General features: G+C 40.0%; 1 protein-coding gene across 4 annotated transcripts in view; it reads right to left on the minus strand.

Moving 5' to 3' along the window:
• FMNL2 (formin like 2) overlaps positions 1–20,467 on the minus strand; it is a 304,003-nt gene that overhangs the window by 104,389 nt on the left and 179,147 nt on the right. The gene's annotated exons all lie outside the window — the stretch shown is intronic.

The following is a 20,467-nucleotide window of genomic DNA, read 5'->3' on the forward strand; positions in this document are numbered from 1 at the left end:
GTGAGTGTGTATTTGTGTGCATGTGTGTGACCATTAAAGTGTTCCTAAGGCAGTTTCCAAATCAGAAGACTTCAAAGTATTGTGAACAAAGGCACAATCATTGAAATAAGCATATTTATATATATATATATATAAACACATATATGCCAAGGTGATATTTGACTGTGGATCTGGGGTGGGGCCCATGAATCTGCATTTCTAACAAGTTTCATGCTGACAATGTGGATGGAGGGACCACACTTTGAGAAACTCATGCCCACGTGTATCAGGTTTTACAGACCATAATGTCCAAAGCAGAATAAGCATGAGTAAGCTGGACAAAATCCAAAGGCCCACACTATAGAATGGTAAGTACTATATTATAGTCATATAATGATATATGACATTCTGATAAAAAAGAACACACTGTATTGCATGGTTCTATGTGGATGGATTGTTGAGACAAAAAAGAACAAATGATTTCTTTCACAAAAGAGGCAAAATTAAATACTAACTGTTAGGGACACATATATAGGTGGTTTATTCACACACACACACACACACACACACACACACACACACACACACAGAGACAAGAGGTGGGGGAAATTTGCATTAAAATGATAGTCAAGGACCAAGGAGGGGGAAGGGAAATACAGATTGATCCTGGCTGGCAGTGTTCTTTTCTGACCCTAGAAGTAGTTACACAGATGTTGCTTTTACCTTACTTATTATGCTATTCTTAAGTTTCACAACCTTTCCTGTATATACACTATATTTAATACACCTAAAAAGTTTACATAAAGCAGCTCCAAAAGGAAAAGAAGATTTGTCGTGAAATCAAGACAATTCTTATCAGGTACTTTTCTGCATACAACTCAAAAGATATTTTCCTAGTAATTCTTTTTAACCTGATTATTGCTTATGCCAAAATGGAATTTTTTAGTATTTCACAACACTGACAATTGGCCAGTATGTTAAGTGTTTGTTTATCCCATATAAATTTGTATTTCTCCAATACAAGGAACCACAACATTCTTCCCAGTCCACTCAAGCCTTGCTCACTTACAGATTTAGAAATGCTTAAGATCATCTTACTATTATCAAAAGATCTTGTTAGTGAAAAATATATATTTTATTATTGTTTAATACTACTCTAAAATAAAAGAAATTGGCTTAGAGTGAGACACCTATCAATACTTCCCCTTTATTTAAAAATGATCATGGTAAATTTCATAGTATACAAACTATCTCTCAACAGAGCTGTTTTAAAAAAAGATCAGCTTATTATTTCTAATTATTCCCCCCAATTTTCTATCCCACAAGTAATTTCTAATTAATGATTCACGCATATTCGACATCTCTGGCGCCATCACTGTGTCTATGTACCAAGTCCTAATTTTTTTAAACAAACACTATCACTTTACTAAGGGATCAGATAGGATCCAATGGCCACAGGGTTTTAGCAATAGCCCAGCTGAGGGCTAAAATAATCACAAAAAGTTCCCAAAAAACTGAACTGACAAGCTATCTAGAAACCAGTTACTATTTCCAACCTTGTGTATGAAAACAGCTGATGCTAGAGATATATTGGCATATAAATAAAATGCTTTTTAATAATACAATCCAATTACCCCAACTTTTATATGTATATATATATATATATATATATATATATATATACTTCTAAAAAATTTTATTTATTTATTTTTTTTGCCATATGCGGGCCTCTCACTGTTGTGGCCTCTCCCGTTGCGGAGCACAGGCTCTGGACGCGCATGTCCAGCGGCCATGGCTCACGGGCCCAGCCGCTCCGCGGCATGTGGGATCTTCCCGGACCAGGGCACGAACCCGTGCCCCCTGCATCGGCAGGCGGACTCTCAACCACTGCGCCACCAGGGAAGCCCCAATTACCCCGATTTTTAAAAATCCCATGACAGAGACAACTCACCCTGTGCTCCATTCTACTATAGCAAATACTACCTACCTCTAAATATAAAGTTCCTAACATATGAAACTCAATGAATTTTAACTGTGGCTAATGCAGCATTTGCTTGAGGACCTAAAATTTGAAATCTGTGGACAGTTACTGAGAGATTTCTAATGTTTGTTCTTGCAGGCAATGTCTTCACACCATAAAAGCCGTATTTATTCCTTTAAAAATAACAAAATTTAAGGAATTCCCTGGCAGTCCAGTGGTTAGGACTCCACGCTTCCACTGCTGAGGGACTGGGTTCGATCCCTGGTCAGGAAACTAAGATCCCGCAGGGCACATGGTACAGCAAAAAATAAATACATAAATAAATAAAACAAAATCTGGCTGACTAGCATATATAACATATTGACATTCACTCAATTAGTAAAATCTCCCCCCCCCTTTTTTCTTTTTGCGGTACACAGGCCTCTCACTGTTGTGGCCTCTCCCATTATGGAGCACGGGCTCCGGACGTGCAGGCTCAGCGGCCATGGCTCACGGGCCCAGCCGCTCCGCGGCATGTGGGATCTTTCCAGACCGCGGCACGAACCCGTGTCCCCTGCATCGTCAAGCAGACTCTCAACCACTGCGCCACCAGGTAAGCCCTAAAATCCCTTTTTTTTTTTTTTTTTTTTTGGTGGTACGCGGGCCTCTCAGTGCTGCGGCCTCTCCCGCTGCGGAGCACAGGCCCCGGACGCGCAGGCTCAGCGGCCATGGCCCACGGGCCCAGCCGCTCCGCGGCACGTGGGATCCCCCCGGACCGGGGCACGAACCCGCGTCCCCTGCACTGGCAGGCAGACTCCCAACCACTGCGCCACCAGGGAAGCCCTAAAATCCCATTTTTGACAGTCATAAATATAGCTTTCTCTGTTTCTTACTTAAGATTGTGTTCACCCAGAGGGGCTTTCTCAAATAGACACATTTGCTGGTCCTGCTGACTTGATTAATTTCCTTATAATTAATCCCTTGAAATTATGAACAAGGTCTAAATTTAATAAACTCATACTTTTTCAAATGTGCTTAGCATTTGCTGTTGTGTTTTAGGCATTTTTTCTTCATGTGTTTGAGTAACTTACTAACATATTTCCAAGAAACAGAAAATGAAGAAAACTGATGCTTTAAAACACATCATACATCGTAGCTACTTCTCCAAAAACTGCACCTACCTCCAGGGATTCAAGTGAAACTCTTATGTAGGAAAAATACAAAGCCCCAACGATTTTCCTAAAACTTGGGGGCTGCTTGTCTCATCTCAAAAGGAGCTACTGTTTGAGTTATGAATCCAGCACCTGGCACACCAAACCTTTTCAGTCTGTCTGTCTTCAACATGGCCATTCGGACAACAGAAACATTTGGGGGAATACACTGGAGAATTCCAGCACCTTGCCAAAACACATTTATTTTGAAGAACTCTGGATGGATTATTGGTATTTTACTTATTTAAATTAATAATTTTTTCCTCTAAGTATTAGAATTTTAGATTTTTCACTGAAACCCAAAATTGCCCTGGCTGGCAGATTTCCATCATCCTCACTTCTGGGACCGCTTCATACCCCACGTGCTATTTTCAATAACTAGTTACCTCCTTGTCCAACATCACTTGTAAGCGTAGCTTAATTAGATTAAGCCCCTAACTTGAGTTAGGTTATACAGAAATATTGTTCTTAGGGATAAATCATGCTGATTTGTCAATAGGGATGCATAAGCCATCTGAAAGAGCTTTAAAAATACAAATTTCTTTCAAAATATCTAATCATACAACATCACCACCACTCTGACCTCTTGCCATTTATATCTTTGTGTGACCAAACTTTCTTCATGAAATGTTTCTGGATGAGAAATAAAAATGGCTCTGAGGGTTTCAACTGTTCTCCAAAAACATTCAAAGAACCAAGCCCAAAGCCATTTCTTAACATTCAGAACACTATGCTGACAAACTGCACGGAAAGAAGAGTGGGAGGAAAGAGAGGGGAGAACAGACCTTAAAATCTTCATGAAGCATCTGTGTCATTTGCAAACAGTTTAATAAATTAGAGTGTTAGGAATTCAATTTGTCTGGTAACGAACAGAAAACTTCTCATTGCTAAAAGCGACTTAATTTATACAAGCCCAGGAGCACAATTACCCTTTCATCTGGGGCAGCACTTCTTGTCTCTCAAAGATTATTAACTTATCTTTCACTAACACTTTACAGTTTAGCATATTCTTTAGGCCTCTTAACTTACTCAAGCTTCCCTATCTGCCAAGTAGATGTTAAACTCCATTTTATAGATGGGGAAACTGAGGCTCAGAGTGTAAATGACTTGCCTTAAATCTCACACACACACACACACACATTACACACCAACACCCCCCCACCCCGATCAAGGATTAAAGCTCAAGTTCTCTGACTCTCTAATCCTTGTTCTTCTCATTACACTATAATAAGTGTACTCATCTTGCTTTAGATAGAGTTTTTATTTTTTTAAACATCTTTATTGGAGTATAATTGCTTTAAATGGTGTGTTAGTTTCTGCTGTATAACAAAGTGAATCAGCTATACATATACATATACCCCCATATCTCCTCCCTCTTGCACCTCCCTCCCACCCTCCCTATCCCACACTCTAGGTGGTCACAAAACACTGAGCTGATCTCCCTGTGCTATGCGGCTGCTTCCCACTAGCTAGCTATTTTACATTTAGTAGTGTATATATGTCAATGCTACTCTCTCACTTCATCCCAGCTTACCCTTCCCCCTCCCCGTGTCCTCAAGTCCATTCTCTATGTCTGCATCTTTATTCCTGTCCTGCCCCTATATTCATCAGTACCATTTTTTTTCTTAGATTCCATATATATGTGTTAGCATACGGTATTTGTTTTTCTCTTTCTGACTTTTTTCACTCTGTGTGACAGGCTCTAGTTCTATCCACCTCACTACAGATAAGTCAATTTCCTTTCTTTTTATGTCTGAGTAATAGTCCACTGTATATGTGTGCCACATCTTTTTTATCCATTCATCTCTCAATGGATACTTAAGTTGCTTCCATGTCCTGGCTATTGTAAATAGAGCTGCAATGAACACTGTGGTACATGACTCTTTTTGAATTATGGTTTTCTCAGGGTATATGCCCAGTAGTGGGATTGCTGGGTCATATGGTAGTTCTCTTTTTAGTTTTTTAAGGAACCTCCATAATGTTCTCCACAGTGGCTGTATCAATTTACATTCCCACCAACAGTGCAAGAGGGTTCCCTTTTCTCCACACCCTCTCCAGCATTTATTGCTTGTAGATTTTTTGATGATGGCCATTGTGACCGGTGTGAGGTGATGCCTCATTGTGGTTTTGATTTGCATTTCCCTAATGATTAGTGATGCTGAGCATCCTTTCATGTGTTTGTTGGCGAACTGCATGTCTTCTCTGGAGAAATGTCTATTTAGGACTTCTGCCCATTTTTGAATTGGGTTGTTTGTTTTTTTGATATTGAGCTGCATGAGCTGCTTGTAAATTTTGGAGATTACTCCTATGTCAGTTGCCTCATTTGCAAATATTTTCTCCTATTCTGAGGGTTGTCTTTTCGTCTTGTTTATAGTTTCCTTTGCTGTGCAAAAGCTTTGAAGTTTCATTAAGTCCCGTTTGTTTATTTTTGTTTTTATTTCCATTTCTCTAGGAGGTGGGTCAAAACGGATCTTGCTGTGGTACATGGCATAGAGGGTTCTGCCAATGTTTGCCTCTAAGAGTTTTATAGTGTCTGGCCTTATATTTAGGTCTTTAATCCATTTTGAGTTTATTTTTGTGTATGATGTTAGGGAGTGTTCTAATTTCATTCTTTTACATGTAGCTGTCCAGTTTTCCCAGCACCACTTATTGAAGAGGCTGTCTTTTCTCCACTGTATACTCTTGCCTCCTTTATCAAAGATAAGGTGACCAGATGTGCATGGGTTTATGTCTGGGCTTTCTATCCTGTTCCATTGACCTATATTTCTGTTTCTGTGCCAGTACCATACTGTCTTGATTACTGTAGCTTTGTAGTATAGTCTGAAGTCAGGGAGCCTGATTCCTCCAGCTCCATTTTCCTTTCTCAAGATTGTTTTCACTATTCGGGGTCTTTTGTGTTTCCATACAAATTGTGAAATTTTTTGTTCTAGTTCTGTGAAAAATGCCATTGGTAGTTTGATAGGGATTGCACTGAATCTGTAGATTGCTTTGGGTAGTAGAGTCATTTTCACAATGTTGATTCTTCCAATCCAAGAACATGGTATATCTCTCCATCTGTTTCTTTCGTCTTCAATTTCTTTCATTAGTGTCTTATAGTTTTCTGCATACAGGTCTTTTGTCTCCTTAGGTAGGTTTATTCCTAGGTATTTTATTCTTTTGGTTGCAGTGGTAAACAGGAGTATTTCCTAATTTCTCTTTCAGATTTTGTCATTAGTGTATAGAAATGCAAGAGATTTCTGTGTGTTAATTTTGTATCCTGCTACTTCACCAAGTTCATGATTAGCTCTAGTAGTTTTCTGGTAGCATCTTTAGGATTCTCTATGTATATAGTACCATGTCATCTGCAAACAGTGACAGTTTTACTTCTTCTTTTCCAATATGGATTCCTTTTATTTCTTTTTCTTCTCTGACTGCTGTGGCTCCAACCTCCAAAACTATGTTGAACAGTGGTGAGAGGGGGCAACATTGTCTTGCTCCTGATCTTAGAGGAAATGGTTTCAGTTTTTCACCATTGAGAACAATGTTGGCTGTGGGTTTGTCATATATGACCTTTATTATGTTGAGGTAGGTTCCCTCTAGGCCTACTTTCTGGCGAGTTTTTATCATAAATGGGTGTTGAATTTTGTCAAAAGCTTTTTCTGCATCTATTGAGATGATCATATGGTTTTTATCCTTCAGTGTGTTAATATGGTATATCACATTGATTTGCATATATTGAAGAATCCTTGCATTCCTTGGATAAACCCGACTTGATCATGGTGTATGAGACTTTTAATATGTTGTTGGATCCTGTTTGCTACTATTTTGTTGAGGATTTTTGCATCGATGTTCATCAGTGATACTGGCCTGTAGTTTTCTTTTTGGGGGACATCTTTGTCTGGTTATGGTATCAGGGTGATGGTGGCCTCATAGAATGAGTTTGGGAGTGTTCTTCCCTCTGCTATATTTTGGAAGAGTTTGAGAGGGATAGGTGTTAGCTCTTCTCTAAATGTTTGATAGAATTCGCCTGTGAAGCCATCTGGTCCTGGGCTTTTGTTTGTTGGAAGATTTTTAATCACCGTTTCAATTTCAGTGCTTGTGATTGGTCTGTTTATATTTTCTATTTCTTCCTGGTTCAGTCTCGGAAGGTTGTGCTTTTCTAAGAATTTGTCCATTTCTTCCAGGTTGTCCATTTTATTGGCATATAGTTGCTTGTAGTAATCCCTCATGATCCTTTGTATTTCTTCAGGGTCAGTTGTTACTTCTTTTTCATTTCTAATTCTGTTGATGTGAGTCTTCTCCCTTTTTTTCTTGATGAGTTTGCTGAAGGTTTATCAGTTTTGTTTACCTTCTCAAAGAACCAGCTTTTAGTTTTATTGATCTTTGCTATCGTTTCCTTCATTTCTTTTTCATTTATTTCTGATCTGATCTTTATGATTTCTTTCCTTCTGCTAACTTTGGGGTTTTTTTGTTCTTCTTTCTCTAATTGCTTTAGGTGCAAGGTTAAGTTTTTTGAGATTTTTCTTGTTTCTTGAGATAGAATTGTATTGCTATAAACTTCCCTGTTAGAACTGCTTTTGCTGCATCCCATAGGTTTTCGGTCGTCGTGTTTTCATTGTCATTTGTTTCTAGGTATTTTTTGATTTCCTCTTTGATTTCTTCAGTGATCTCTTGATTATTTCGTAGCATATTGTTTAGCCTCCATGTGTTTGTATTTTTTACAGATTTTTTCCTGTAATTGATATCTAGCCTCATAGCGTTGTGGTCGGAAAGGATACTTGATATGGTTTCAATTTTCTTAAATTTACCAAGTCTTGATTTGTGACCCAAGATATGATCTATCCTGGACAATGTTCCATGAGCACTTAAGAAAATGCATTCTGTTGTTTTGGGATGGAGTGTCCTATAAATATCAATTAAGTCCGTCTTGTTTAATGTGTCATTTAAAGCTTGTGTTTCCTTATTTATTTTCATTTTGGATGATCTGTCCATTGGTGAAAGTGGGGTGTTAAAGTCCCTACTATTATTGTGTCACTCTCGATTTCCCCTTTTATGGCTGTTAGCATTTGCCTTATGTATTGAGGTGCTCCTATGTTGGGTGCATAAATATTTACAATTGTTATATCGTCTTCTTGGATTGATCCCTTGATCATTATGTAGTGTCCTTCTTTGTCTGTTGTAATAGTCTTTACTTTAAAGTCTACTTTGTCTGATATGAGAATTGCTACTCCAGCTTTCTTCTGATTTCCATTGGCATGGAATATCTTTTTCCATCCCCTCACTTTCAGTCTGTATGTGTCCCTAGGTCTGAAGTAGGTCTCTTGTAGACCACATATAGGTGGATGTTGTTTTTGTATCTATTCAGCCAGTCTATGTCTTTTGGTTGGAGCATTTAATCCATTTACATTTAAGGTAATTATCGATATGTATGTTCCTATTACCATTTTCTTAATTGTTTTGGGTTTGTTTTTGTAGGTCTTTTTCTTCTCTTGTGCTTCCTGCCTATAGAAATCCCTTTAGCATTTGTTGTAAAGCTGGTTTGGTGGTGCTAAATTCTCTTAACTTTTGCTTGTCTGTAAAGGTTTTAATTTCTCCATCAAATCTGGATGAGATTCTTCTTGGGTAGAGTAATCTTGGTCATAGTTTTTTCCCTTTCATCACTTTAAATATGTCCTGCCACTCCCTTCTCGCTTGCAGAGTTTCTGCTGCAAGATCAGCTGTTAACCTTATGGGGATTCCCTTGTGTGTTATTTGTTGCTTTTCCCTTGCTGCTTTTAATTTTTTTTTTGTATTTAATTTTTGACAGTTTGATTAATATCTGTCTTGGCATGTTTCTCCTTGGATTTATCCTGTATGGGACTCTGCACTTCCTGGACTTGATTGACTATCTCCTTTCCCATGTTAGGGAATTTTTCAACTATACTCTCTTCAAATATTCTCTCAGACCCTTTCTTTTTCTTTTCTCTTTCTGGGATCCCTATTATTCGAATGTTGGTGCATTTAATGTTGTCCCAGAGGTCTCTGAGACTGTCCTCAATTCTTTTCACTCTTCTTTCTTTATTCTGCTCTGTGGTAGTTATTTCTACTATTTTATCTTCCAGGTCATATATCCGTTCTTCTGCCTCAGTTTTTCTGCTATTGATTCCTTCTAGAGAATTTTTAATTTCATTTATTGTGTTGTTCATCATTGTTTGTTTGCTCTTTAGTTCTTCTAGGTCCTTGTCAAACGTTTCTTGTATTTTTTCCATTCTATGTCCAAGAGATGGATTATCTTTACTATCATTACTCTGAATTCTTTTTCAGGTAGACTGCTTATTTCCTCTTCATTTGTTTGGTCTGGTGGGTTTTTACCTTGCTTCTTCATCTGCTGCATATTTCTCTGTCTTCTCATTTTGTTTAACTTACTGTGTTTGGGGTCTCCTTTTCACAGGCTGCAGGTTCATAGTTCCCATTGTTTTTGGTGTCTTCCCCCAGTGGGTGAGGTTGCTTCAGTGGCTTGTGTAGTCTTCTTGGTGGAGGGGATTGGTGCCTGTGTTGTGGTGGGTGGGGCTGGATCTTGTCCTTCTGGTGGGCAGGGCCACGTCCAGTCGTGTGTTTTGGGGTGTCTGTGAACTTAGTATGACTTTAGGCAGACTCTCTGCTAATGGGTGGGCTTGTGTTCCTGTCTTGCTAGTTGTTTGGCATGGGGCGTCCAGCACTGGAGCCTGCTGGCCATTGGGTGGAGCTGGGTCTTAGTGTTGAGACGGAGATCTCTGGGAGAGCTCTTGTCATTTGATATTATGTGGGGCTGGGAGGTCTCTGGTAGTCCAATGTCCTGGACTCAGCTCTCCCACCTCGGAGGCTCAGGCTTGACACTGGCCGGAGGACCAAGACCCTGCTAGCCACATTGCTCAGAAGAAAAGGAAGAAAATAAAGGAAAAAAAAAGAACAGATAGAACCCCAAAGCAAATGGTAAAAGCAAAACTCTGACGGGTCGCCCTCCACATGGAAAAATCCTTTCTTTGTGTGAATAAAGGTGGCCTTCGAGGTCCAGGTTTAGGGAACTGTCTCCCAGTCCCAAGGACAGTCACGGCTTCGGCCAGTGGGGGCCCCCTCCAGAGCCGGGAGCCTCAGTGAGGCCACCCTCCCCTTGGGCTCTGGGGCAGCTCGGTGACGGCGGAGGGGAGAGACCCCAAGCCAGGAGTTCCAGCCTAGAGTAAGTTTTTAAAAGACAAAAAACATGTTCTACTTTTCCTTGAGTCTCAGTATGTAGATGAATACTCAGCACCCAGTCCTTAATAATGTTCAAAGAATTAAACTTCTTTTAAATGTCATATACAAGTCACTTCTCACATAAATTACGAGTAAGTTTTTAAAGTTTAAAAGTACTCAGAGAGGCTGTAAACACTCTGTACAAGGCATACACCCAGTGGATTCTGTGCTAGATATGTCAGCCAAACTACTATCATAGTGAAAGGACATTTGCTGATAAGCTTGTGTTGTACCTCTCACAGCTCTGAAACTGCCTAGTGCCTTCCATAATTATACATTTCTCATTAACTCAATCCACTAAGGCTTACATCAGCCTCCCCTCTCCCCACTGGCCACTAGGAAAGTCACTCTGCCTATACACAGGCCAGCCCTGCAGATAAGGAAAAAAACAAAGCATTGATTGGATTCCATTTAATGACCAAGGTTCAAATCTACTGCAACTCAAATTAGAAAACCAGGCCATTCATGTAATGACCTATATGGGAAAAGAATCTAAAAAAGAGTGGATATATGTATAACTGATTCACTTTGCTGTACAGCAGAAACTAACAAAACATTGTAAATCAACTATACTGAACTAAAAATTTTAAAAAAGAACAGAAAAAAAGAAAACCAGGCCTTTTTTTTTTTTTTTTTTTTTTTTTTTTTTTTGCGGTACGTGGGCCTCTCACTGTTGTGGCCTCTCCTGTTGCGGAGCGCAGGTTCAGTGGCCATGGTTCACAGGCCGAGCCGCTTCACGGCATGTGGGATCTTCCCAGACCAGGGCACGAACCCGTGCCCCCTGCATCGGCAGGCAGATTCTCAACCACTGTGCCACCAGGGAAGCCCCCAAGCCATTCTTTAAAGGAGCTTAAATGAAGGGCTGTGACAGGGAAGTGCTAGATTTGTTGGGCAAGTCACAGGACATGGAACTCTTCAGCTATGCTACAACACGGCCTTCTCTATGAGACACAGGCAGACTCAGTCTTGGTTCCTTTCTGACCAGCTGAACTGTTTCTCTGGGGCCTCCCTCCACACCCCCCTTTCCCCACCTGAATCTAATAAACTTTGTCACTGAAAGCTTTTTTGCATAAAGGTTTGGAACTGGACATTCCACTCACCTAGCACAACATTTCTGATCCTTTGCATCCTCTCTATCCATGTGTATAATTACAGGAGAAATTACTTAACTGAGGTTAATTTGGCATTGGCTGGACTTACAACAAGCATGTCATAAGCATTTCTGCTCCATAAATTCTATTTGGATAAGCAGCTCCAAAATCAAACAGAATTTCATTTAAGTTTATCTTATATCTTCATATTCTGAGGTTTAAGAAAAGAAATTATAGTGAGTCTCTGGGAAATGAATGGCTTGTGGGGGACACACTTAGTGTTGAGTTTCTTCCCTGTTTGGGAAAGTCACAGGGTCACTGGCTGTATTTCAATAGTGGATTAAGCAAAGCCACACAAACTGCTTCAACACCCTTAGGGATGAATTAGACGTCACCATCATTATACCATTACTAATGTTTCATTATTCTGCTCCTGTAATAAATTTAGATGGTGAAAATTCAAAGGGCTTTGCTTTTGTGCACATAAGCTCACTAAGCTTGATTTTTCTTCCTAGAAGCTGACAGTAGTTGGCCTTGCTTTGCCAAGGCTGAGTAAGCAAACTGTTGTCTCTAAATGAGCTCTAATTACAACCAGCATCATTGCCATTAGTGAGTACTAATTTGCAGGACTTAGCTTGGTGCTAAATGCTCTTCAGAGCTACACTGACAGGAATAATCTATGTCCTCCAAGGGTTTACCCTCTAAAATGGAGAACGCTGACAAGAGTAGATGAAGAGGAGGAAAGACAAAAATAAAATATTGCATTAATATTGTATATAGACAGAAGTGAAGTGATTTACACAATATAGCAGAGGCCAGGAAAGAGTGCATGTGTGGGAGGAGGAGGTGCCAAGACCAGAAACCAGGTTCCTAAGCAGGGAAACTGAGGTTAGCCATAACATCTCAGCTCTCACAGCAGCAACAACTTATACACACATGAAGAAAATGTACGCAAACAGAGCCAGATTCCCCCAAGGAATTGAGAGTACCAAAGTTCCCAAGGGAATGCATATTCCATGTTTCCCAAAAAGAAAAAAACAAATTCTGACACTTTGGAAAGGCTGCCAGATGACTACCCCACCTACAGAAAGTATGCATATGAAAGAAGAGGACAATGAAGAGAAAATGAAGAAAAAGTATTAAGACTCTACCTACTTATAACAATTGATGGCCAAGAAAGCACATTCAGATGGGATTCAAATTTTGTCTAACGACTACCAGAGGCAGCTAATGCCAGCTGTGCTACTATTTAGAAGGATCCCTGCGGTTATTATTGGATGAAAACATTTTGCTAGACAAGTCCCTGCCTCTGAACATCTTAAATCTTGCTATCACATTTAGGTCTCCTGTTTCCAGGCACTAACATGAAAAATATCAAGGTGAAAAAAAAACTTTTTGTTTTTGGTCGGTCATTTCATTCTTCCATTCATCCAGAACATATTATGCGAGACACCGTGTAAAAAGCACAAAACGAAACTAATTCGATGCCAAAGCATTAAATCTCATCTCTGAGATACAACAGACATTTATGTAATACAAAGCAGAATATGATAAGAGCCATATGGGATCCTCTGGAAGTTCAAAGAAAGGTAAGGCTCTTTCCAACCGAGATGATCAAAGGAACTTCCCTGAAGAAACTGGCTTTTGAATTGTGTTTTGAAGGACAGGCAGCATATAGATATCCTGGGACAGTGTGAGAGGCAGGAGTCAGAGACTTCCAGATGGGGGAACATGGAAACAAAGGCAGAGAAGCACAGGGCATGTGCCAGCAACTTCAAGGCTTTAGCTGGGTTCCAGTAACACAGTTTATGAAAGGCAATGGCACAAAAGGATCTAAACAGTAAGTTGGAAAGGACAAAGGCAGATGTCAAATAATAAGCTAATGCATACAGAACAGACAACAGGGAGTCAATGAGGAGTTTTGAATAGTGGAAGAGCATACAGTTAATACCATGTAACTCCCCTTTCTCCGTTCCCAACTTTAAAAGTTGGCCATTTCTGCACTTAAGACTAGTGCAGAAAAATCAGCATGTCAGATGCATTCCACAGCCACAGTTTCTTGGAGGGCCGTGAAGCATTCTTCAGCTCTGAATATGAAATCATTTTCCTAGTCTGAGAGGAGAGGACAACTTTCCAAGTGTTCCATTACAGCTCTCAGACTGAAAATAACTTTTGATGAGACTTTTCCAAATGATTTCCTTTATTTAGACTAGCAAAAGTCTCTTCTAGTTCAACAGGTCTTTCCTAATCAAAACATCCTATAATTCATTCTTTAATATTAATTTGGCTTCTTTAATCCTATTCATAGTTCATCATTTTCCCCTATTTAAAGTGTTTTAATTGAATTTGTTGAATTTTTAAGGAAGGAAGCCATACTAATAAAGTTAAACTAAAACAGCCTTCCACAGCAAAGATGATGAGTTAAATATCCATGTGTTAAAACAACATAAAGTAGCATTTGTATTAATTACCTAGTCGAAATTCTTGGCTACTACACCTTAATAAATAATACAAATTATGTTCTGAAAGATAGTGTCAAAGGTCAACCTCAGTCTAGCCTGCATGCCTTAAACTGGCTACATGATTCTTCATTTCCTGTAACAGCATTCCCAAGTTTACAGAAGATACTCATACAATCAAGTTTATTTCAAACAGCATCACCAAGTTGTCTGGGTCAGCTCAGGCAATTTAGTTGTTTTAAGGGGGGGTTCGGGGGATCTGTAATTCCATTTGTATTACCAGGCAGGAAGGCAGGAAATGCGATGTTCATTCTGGCAAAAGATAACCTAAACTCTTCATATCAGACTGAGCCCCAGGCCTCTTGCTCTAGCTGCTAATGCCGAATAGCATTTCTGAGAGAGCATGTACATCAAGCTGCCAAAAAGGATTCCTTTAAAAAGGAATAATTCCCCCCTTGTTTAGCTAACTTTCTCCCCATTTTCTGTCCCTCTCTCAGTCCCTGTGGGATAAGCCAGCATCTTTTCTCCCCACTATAAAAGTTGTATGACAAAGGGAAATTCTGGAAGAGGAAAGATGTAAACTCACTTCTGGGTTCAGACTCAATTTTCCATGTCTCCAGAGATACTAAACTCTAGAAAGCTCAACATATAGAGAGTTGGCATCTGCTCCTCTCATTGCTTCTCCAGCGTTTTAGAATCAAGAAATTGGAGGCCTGGAGTAAGTCTTAATGGAAGAGAAACTTGCTTTCTGGAGGGAAACTAAAACTTGTCTTCTTTTTAATAGCAACTAACTCAGGTTTGGCAACTTCAAGAAAAGGACAACAGTCCCTTTAAAATCTCAAGGAGATTCTGAAGAACCTAGAGGCAGGACAGGAATAAAGACGCAGAAGTACAGAATGGACTTGAGGACATGGGGAGTGGGAGAAGGGTAAGCTGGGACGAAGTGAGAGAGTGGCGTGGACATATATACACTACCAAACGTAAAATAGATAGCTAGTGGGAAGCAGCCACATGGCACAGGGAGATCAGCTCGGTGCTTTGTGTCCACCTACAGGGGTGAGATAGGGAGGGTGGGAGGGAGACGCAAGAGGGAGGAGATATGGGGATATATGTATATGTATAGCTGATTCACTTTGTTATACAGCAGAAACTAACACACCATTGTAAAGCAATTATACTCCAATAAAGATGTTAAAAAAAAATCTCAAGGAGAAGATAACTCAGAGACAATTTTTTTTTAATTTGGCAAGAATGCATGTCCCAAAGCCAATTCATGCCTGGCTTGGCCCCCTGCTGGAACTCAGAACAGACTGATACTATCAACCATTTAGAGTCCTTTCCAGACTCCAAGTATCACAGGAGGTATCTGTTTTGGGAGAACTCAGACCCATACCCTCTCTCACTTTACTCTTTGCTTTCCCTCACCTATACAACTAAATGCTTATTCAATGAATAAATTAATGAATACATAAATAAAGGCAAGGTTTTGTTTGTTTGTTCGTTTCTTGCAGTATGCGGGCCTCTCACTGTTGTGGCCTCTCCCGTTGCGGAGCACAGGCTCTGGACACGCAGGCCCAGCGGCCATGGCTCACGGGCCCAGCCGCTCCGCGGCATGTGGGATCTTCCCGGACCGGGGCACGAACCCGTGTCCCCTGCATCGGCAGGAGGACTCTCAACCACTGCGCCACCAGGGAAGCCCAAGGCAAGTTTTAAAATTGAATACAATCTAAAACAAATGAAACTATCAGACTATCAAAATTGGTAATCATAGCAGAGACTAGCTGTTTACTAACACTTTCTTCTCTTTCCTGGGTATTCAGCTAGGCTACATTTCTCATCCTCCTTGGCAGGCCTAGCTAAAAAAAATAAGACTATAACACATGCCACTTTCAAACCTGGCCCAAAAAACTCTCCAGGTGTCCACCTGCATTTTCTTTCTTCCTTTGATTTCAAAGCTGAAACTATGTTGAAAACAGCCTCAAGTGGATCCCTGATTAATTCTGTGTAATTTAACCCCCAATGATCAACAATACCAACTTGGATTGTTATGTGAACGACAAGCTTGTTTTGTAAATCATTATGTGTCTTGGCATCTATAGTGGGTTGAATGGTGTCCCCCAACCCAAAATATTTGTCCATGTCCTAACCCCTGAACCAGTGAATGTGACCATATTTGGAAAAAAGGGTCTTTGTGGATACAATGAAGTTAAGGATCTTGAGATGAGATCACCCTGGAGTATACAGGTAGGCTCATACCCAGTGACAAGTATCCTTATAAGAGACAGAGGAGAAGGATCAGATACAAGGAGAAGAGTTTGGGAAGGCCACGTGAAGACGGAGGCAGAGACTGAAGTTATGCAGCCACAGGCCAAGGAACGCCAATAGACACCAGAAGCTGGATGAGACAGGAAGGATTCTCCCCTGGAGCCTTTGGAGGGAACACAGCCCGGCAGACAGCTTGATTCCAGACTTCTGGCCTCCAGAACTGTGACAAAACCCTTTCTGTTGTTTTAAGCCATGGAGTTTGTGGTCATTTGTTATGACAGCCCTAGGAATCTCATACAGCATCTGTTTGTTATCTATCGTTACTCTAACTTATACTGGAAGTTAATAACAGAAAAGGTATCAACATCAAGTGACTTTAAATGACAGTACTCGGCACATCTTTAATAGGATGCATTCCGAGGACACAAAGGTACAAGACATTTATCCTTCACCTAGGAACTTTAGTTAGTAATGATATTGGTAGTTGTTATTTTGAAATTTTTAACATTATAGGAAAAGACAAATAACTGATGTTAGGAATCAAATATTTCACTGAAAAAAAAGTGATAATTATAAAATCAAAAAAATAAGTGAATTAATATTAAAAATTGATTTGGAAATATCAATTTGAACTCATAATGTTTAGACATACATTTTCAAGGTCCAGACACTTAAACTGAGACACAAATTCACCCAGCAGCTGTGACAACCTAATAATATGACAACTTCTAATACCATCCCCTGGGAAAAAGAATAGGGCTCCTTGAAGAAATGTCTTATTCTAGGTCAGGTGCAAGGAAAGTATAAGTTAAGCCTAAGAAATGATTTTTGCACCATACAAAAAGCTTGTAAGGATTAATAGGGTCATGTCAAAAGGATAGATGAGCCAGCACGAAGGAGCTCCCAAATGTTAAAATGTTGTTAATGTGAGCCCCCCCCGCAAAAAAAATCTCCTATTGATTGTGACACACTGACTATGAAAATCCATGGGTTCACAATGATCTTCACAAAATGAAGCTAAAGAAAACATTTGTCGCCTTTTGAGGTATCTATTACACTAAGCCCTTACTTTGAAAAATGACAATTGAGGGAAAGAATTACAGGAATAGTTAATTCCAGGGTAAACCAGGACCAGGTGAAAGCTCTAGCTGCTGGCTTAATGTTGAAGGGAAATAAAATTAGAAAATCGGGTTTGTCTTTTTTCCTGCAACTCCTAATGAAACTGATTCAGCCAAAAATTATCAATTGGTTTTAAAACTCACTAGGTACAAGGCTGATAGGTAACGAGACGACGTATATATGATGCCAAAGTAACACTCCACAGATTCCTTTCTGCGTAAGGGAAAAACATAATTATACAACAGAGGAATCAGGTTGCCATCTGATCCTTTGACCTTTATTATCTAATGGTGAGATATCAGATATTATTTGTCTCTTATATTCCAGACAAAGACGTTCAACATCAATCTATCATATCTTTACATCTAACTTCTGGTTAACAGGAAATTCAGGAGCTCAGACACCTCTAGGAAACAATCAGGTAAATACAGGAAACAAGATTTCCTACAAAATGGCTTGCCTGGTCGCTTTACTATATGAGCATCATGAATAAAAGTCTGTTCTAGATTAAAAGAGACTTAAAGAACGTAACTGCCAGATGTAGTGTGTGATTGATTCTGGACTAGTTTGAACAAAACCAGGTGGGAAGAACATTAAGAAAACTGAGAAATATGAACCGGGAAGTAGATGATATTAAGAAATTATTACTCATTTTAATTGTGATGACTTTATTTGGATACAAGAGAAAATTCTCATTTTTATAAGATGCATAGTAAATTTTTTTCAGATAAACTAGAAAACAAAATACCAAACAAAAAATCCAACTAACGCATAGTCAAAAGGAGGATTACACAGAAGGGAAAGACCAAATATCAAAACGATAGAAGAAAAACACTAAGGGTTTGAAAGATAGAATTTCAAAACAATTAAACAGATCGCAAAACCTAACAATGATTTTAAACTAAAGAGCATTTCAACATACCACAGAACTATGGAAGTACAGTAAAAATGTAAACAACTTAACCCAAATAATATTAAATATAGTAATAGAGGAATGAATAAGGGGGAGAGGGCAGGGAGATGGCTGTCTGCTGTCCCGACAGCTGGGAAAGCCTCAATGAAGTGAGCTGGGCTAAATGTAGAATCAAAGCCTGGAACTGGGGGATAGCGGCTAAAGGCAGATTAAATCGGGAGTCTTGGAGCAAGAGGAGAGGGGGTAGAGCAAGGCGAAGGCTACTGCTGCATCACCATCTTTTCCTTCTGCTTCTTTCCCACACTATCTATGCTATCCATACACTGCTCCAATGACTAACATGACAGCCGACACGGAAGCAGGCTACAGCCATCCTTCCCACCCTCCCTTGTTACGACTCATTTATTTCCCCTGGGGCTCCAAGGACAAGCCCTCATTAACTGAATCTGATGGTCTATAAGAAATAATTTATCAGTATCCAGTAATATTTGCTTACCTGGCAGAGAAGAGCTCTAACTGGCTCATAAAAACATGTACAGTTAATAAAACAAATCAGAGATATACGTGTGCTCTTCAATATTTTAGGAAATTTGATTCCAGTGGCAAATTGGCTTAGTAAGTTATCCAGTAAGTAACTTTCTTGTCTTTCAGAAGAAATAGTATTAGAAAATAAGTGAAGGGTTTAAAAATAATTATATTCTTGATGATTAAATACATTCAAATGGTCTGGGTCAGTTGTGTTGAAAAAGACAAGAGCAACTCTCACTGTACTGGAGTATCTTAGTACCACTGGCCTGGCTCAGCTCTGGCTGAGTGGCTGCAAGGGCCTTCCCCTTTCCTGACTAGGACACGTACATGCCAAGCCTTGAGAGCTGCAATCTGATCTCCCTGAAGTGCTGAACACAGGAAGCTGAGTCTAAGTGGGTATGATTTTCTGCCACCTCTTCACTCTCCCCTTTTTTGTCTTTGTTTTTAATCTCCTTCTCCCATATCATTCTATACAAGCAAAGGGAAGACACCCATCTCTCACGAGGCTACAATGCAAAGCAATAGCCAGCCATTAGGGGGCAAGGTCGAGCCGTGCCAAACCACCGCCCCCTGCAAAAAAAAAACAAATTGTGCCATCACCAGCAAAGCCACAGGGGAGTTTTCTGACCCAGCTCAGGTATGCACTGCTAACATTTTGGGACGGGATTACGTACATTCGCGGAATCTACCCCCCTCAGTCTTAGTCATCTACAATGTCCTGAATTTTTGACTAACCACTTCCACTTATTCAGCTGAGGCACAGTTACGAACCAAGCCACCACCACCGCTAAGTTCTACAGACCCCATTCCCTCCCTGCCAACATCACCTGAGAAGCCACAGAATGAAGCCTTGGTGATAGCCCCTTACCTACTACAATTCAGGTTTCAATGGATTGTTTCTAGGTCCCTAATAATTGAAACGGCTCATGACTGGAGTTTGGAATTGGTGTTCTTGTCTAACTAACCCGGGTGGCCTTGGCACTGGCCTAGTCCTTTATGTTCTTGAACCTCCATTTCATCATCTATAAAATAAGGAGTTTAGTGAACGGGCAGGAAAGGCAAAAGGATTTCTGCTTTACTTCCTATGATCCAATACAGTTAAATTTTTTTTTTTGACAAGCATGCGTTAAGTATTCTTTTTGAGAAGAATTTAAAGAGTGGCTTGAAATAAATGATCTCTAACAACCCTTCCAGATATAATGATCTGAAAGCCTTAAATTCATCCAGGATCTTTGAAGCTCCCTATATGCAACCTTTATCCTTAACTTGTGGGAAACTGCCAAGACCCCAAAGCCAACCAGTGCAGCACAGGGTCTGTGTTCAGGGAGCACTGAAAATTGAGGCAAGAGTGAGAGCAAGGGCCTTCCCTCTCTGCATAGATATAAAGACCATTGAAAGAGCCCTCTTATTGCTACACAGCTTGTGAGTTTTCATTTGCGTTTGTCAAAAGAGCTTAGTATTTCCAGCTTTTTACTCTCACGCTGTCATTTCATCTATTATAAAATTAGCCTCGGTGTCCCCACCGAGTCCTCGAACGGACGTCCTCGTGGAACTCTGCCCACTTACTACAGCACAGAAATAAGTTCCCTGGGATACACCTCATACTGCCCAAAACCCAGCAGGGAAGCCTCTTTCTTCGGCTTCTATCATCCCACTCAGAACAGACTTACACGGTTCTCCCATGTCTAACCTCTGAGACCCACTGGAAGCGC

This window comes from Aethalodelphis obliquidens, unplaced genomic scaffold (assembly GCF_003676395.1).
Source record: "Aethalodelphis obliquidens isolate GAN/ISIS:26980383/991018 unplaced genomic scaffold, ASM367639v1 scaffold2, whole genome shotgun sequence".
Lineage (NCBI taxonomy): Eukaryota > Metazoa > Chordata > Mammalia > Artiodactyla > Delphinidae > Aethalodelphis > Aethalodelphis obliquidens.